This window comes from Hydractinia symbiolongicarpus, chromosome 1, assembly GCF_029227915.1.
Source record: "Hydractinia symbiolongicarpus strain clone_291-10 chromosome 1, HSymV2.1, whole genome shotgun sequence".
Taxonomy (NCBI): Eukaryota; Metazoa; Cnidaria; class Hydrozoa; order Anthoathecata; family Hydractiniidae; genus Hydractinia; species Hydractinia symbiolongicarpus.
The window spans coordinates 25,508,680-25,512,456 of record NC_079875.1 but is presented as its reverse complement, the minus strand read 5'-3'; the positions used below and the strand labels follow the sequence as shown (position 1 = coordinate 25,512,456).

The 3,777-nt window shown below is 33.0% G+C and overlaps 1 long non-coding RNA gene across 1 annotated transcript; it reads left to right on the top strand.

Annotated features, from left to right (window-relative positions):
* Positions 1 to 1,988: 1,988 nt before the first annotated feature.
* Positions 1,989 to 3,337, top strand: LOC130648283 (uncharacterized). The gene is made up of 2 exons (XR_008982926.1): positions 1,989 to 2,935; positions 3,137 to 3,337. It is a non-coding gene; the product is annotated as an uncharacterized LOC130648283 (long non-coding RNA).
* Positions 3,338 to 3,777: the final 440 nt, after the last annotated feature.

Genomic DNA, 3,777 nt, shown 5'->3' with positions numbered 1-3,777 from the left:
GTTGGAAGTCTTTTTCAGACTTCTCACGTAAATATGCAATAGTATTACCACCAGAAGAACGTTTCTTAGGGGTTTCATCTTGAAAATCTCCCTCTTGTTTTCGTTTTCTTGTTTCAGATAATCTTTCAGTAGACATTTTCCGCATATCTTCAGCCTATTTTTTTTCTTCATCAATTTTCTTAGTTTTTGCTGCACTCTCTGATGTGTGTAAACGTTCAGCCTCATTTTTACGTTCGTATATTTCCTGCAAAAGTTCATCGATCTCTGACAGTGGTTCAATTTCAAGTCCGCTACCTTCCCATCGTCCTTATTTTACATTGTGTTGCGGAAGCCTTAGCTCTCAAACAGTCATCCATTAAGTAATAAGTAATTTTATCTGTGTCAGACAAAAAAATTGGCCAATTTTGCTTCTAGCTATAACACAGATCTGATGAAAAACATCTGACGGTTACATAATTTTCTAATTCAACTCGAAATGCTATCATACGCAATGACTTTTTATACATGAAGGATTTGTTTATAGTGTAACACATCGGAATGTATAATAACAAGAAAAGAGCAGAAATTAAAATGAAAAGAAGTTTTTCCGAGTAAGCTAAGCTCTTTTGAAATTTTTGCTTTGACTTTTGCGTCGCTTTACGAAAGTTTTATTGGAAAATTTTCTAATGTAGAACCCAGCCGCCAAAAAAACGTCTTTAAGACGTCTTTAAGACTCATTTACGGGCGTCTTCTTTGCGTCTTATGTTAGTCTTAAATGTCCACTTTCCTGACGTCTTTACGACATTTTTTTCCGTGCGTCGCAAAGCCGTTTTTTTTTAAGTTTTAAGACGTTTTCCAAATGTCTTTTAAATATGTCTTAGGTCTTAAATGTCCGCTTTCCTAACGTCTGTGTAATGCTTTTTAAACAAGTTTTTTTAAACGCGTCTTAAGTGCGTCTTTTTAGGTCTTAAATGTCTGCGTCTTTTTTGTGCGTTTTGTTTAGTGGCAAATAAGACGTAAACTCATAAATAAAGTCATTCTAGAAAGCTGTTCAAACAACCTAAGATCCCGCAGTTGTTTGTCACATGAATTAACGATGACTGATGTTCAGCGATACCTGGGTATTTTCTTACCGTCTTCTCTCGAAGCATAAAGTCAAACATCCCTGGAAACGAGGGTGATATATATAAGCACTTTCTCAAAAAATTTTTTAGAAAAATGTGCATCGCATTATTTTTATTATTTTCAATTTTTGCGATTTTCTTGGGGTAAAGTATTTAACCACGTGGCTAAGCCTGAAAACAACACAGTTAGCTTTGTTAGTTTGCGTACGCCAAATATTTAAAAAGTAGCATTGGTTATATACTATATATAATACATATATACTTTTTTATCCCATTGCATGATCAGTGTTCTTATTCTCTATGTTCGGCTGAAATTATTTTGCCGGAGGTCACAAAAGAATTCTTTCATAAGAATACGTGATATTTAACTCATCGTTTTGACAGTTACAGATTATATTATCTCAATATGAGACAACCAAAAAGGTTATCAAGATACGTTTAAAAGTTGCCACTGTTATCATTAAAAATAAAACATAGGACAATCTTTATGTCTGGGTAAGAACCTGACTTCAATGGCTCCGTGGAGAATAATTATGACTTACTCTTAAATCTTGAGCGTTTGCAAAAAGTGCTTAGTGGATAACAACACACGAAAACAGCACACGAAAAAACGCAAGAATATAAATTTTTAGAAAAATAATCCTTTTATTTGACCTATTTTATTCTCTTTAGAAAAAAACGATAGGGCTAATAATGTTGTAAGTCTTTAAAATATAAAGCCTTCCCCTTGTTCTTTAAAATTTTACAATGCTTTGTTGTTGATTGTTTGTAGAATCTGTTACATACAGCAACGCGTTAAAAACACGCCTGCAATGCAACACCTTTAGCAAGTGCTTTAGGCATTTCCCACATTAACTTGTCAAACAAATATTTGAGGTGCTTGTGACAGTTCTTTGTTCTTGATTGCGAATTATATTTAAGACAATGCATTACTTTTACTGTATTTTATTTTAACAATAGGCTTATTTTTGTTATCCATTCAATTTATTGAACTTGTCGAAATCACTTATCTTGTAGGCTTTAAGGGCAAATAGCTACGTGTGCAATGCAAATTCATAAAAAAAATTTTAAGAATTTTAAGAAATTTAAGACAATATGCTTCTTGATTGCAACGAATATTAAAGGAAATGTAGACCTTTTGTAATAATATTTTATGTGATGTTAGTATTGATGGTGCGGTACACGTTTTTGATAAACAACCCAGTTAATAAAGTTAATAACGTTAAAGCCTAAATTTGTGCTAAAAACTAAGCAACTTGTTGCCCAATCTTCAGTCATAACATTCTTGCTTTTCCCATTCGATGAAATTCTTAAACGCTATTCTAAAAGGTTGACGTTACTAAAACCCCCCGCCAACATACTAATTTTGTTTACCAACATTTAGCCGAATATATATATGATTAACAGTGAAGATACTTATCGACATGCACCAGACATATTGATTTTTAATATGTTTTGGACAGAAGTATTGCCTTGAAAGATCCATTTTTAGTCAGTCCTAGTTAAATCAAACTATACAAACATTTTCAAGATAGCTATACACTAGGCTGTTCAGTCACGTGACTTTTTGCCGTGTTCGGAAATTCAGCTTAAAACAAGCTCGCACACGGCAACGCGTATTTTGTTATTGCGCGTGATGGCACTTATTTTAAATCGTCGAATTCGGCACCTATTTCGCTTAAGACAGATGGTGTATGGGCAGATAGTGATTGTTAAGTACCTTAAATTTGTTTTTTTGAATGAGACTTGTTTAAACGACCAACAGTGTATTCAGATTTCGACGAGGGAAATGTAAACTTGGCGCAAACAGAGGAAAGTGCATGACGTATCAGGTAGTCTCACTTGAAATTAGTTTATATTAAAAATATACTTTCAATTTCTATTCTTATTCCTAACTTTCCTGCATGACAAATCTGGAGAAAAAGCATTTTTTGTTTATATCGAACCCCCGTCTTAAAGTTCTATGTGACTTGCTGCAGTGCAACAACGAATTTCGACTTTTTATTTATTTTATTTTATTATATAATTTATAGTCTTGGAATGATGGCTATTAATCATGGCTATGTGCTAGATATTCCAGTTAACATTAGACACAGCTACTAAACTAAAGCACCAAAGCTAGCTAGCTACCTAGCTATATATATATTAGCCGAAGTAGTGGACCAGAAGATGGAGTGTGTGATGTTGTGTTTAATTATTCCATACCACTGTGTGGTTAATAGATAAAGGTATATTTTGCTTACTACTAGTGTGATTTGGTTTTTAAACACTTAAAGTATTAGGCTTGGAAATTTGTTGATTCCAGATACCAATTTGTTACCCACTCAGTTCTTGCAAACTGTTTACTGTTTACCATTATTCTTTTTTACAAAAACGTCTCTCTTCCAACTTTCCAGGCCTAAAGTTAGCTAAGAGTCAGAGTAGGTTACTTTATAGCTAGCTTATACTATAAAGCAAGATTTAGATAATAATTGAAGAGATAATGATTATATAATGTTATTTTTGTAAATATTCCATTGTTTAGTATGTATAGCTATATCATAATTGCTGACGTAAACTAGAAAGGCAGATAATACACAGTCTAGGTAGGAATGGTATTTTAAAAATAATATGCATTGGTTGAAAGTTTTGCAGCTTATGTTAGACAATAAAATTATTAGTGCAGTTTCGCTTG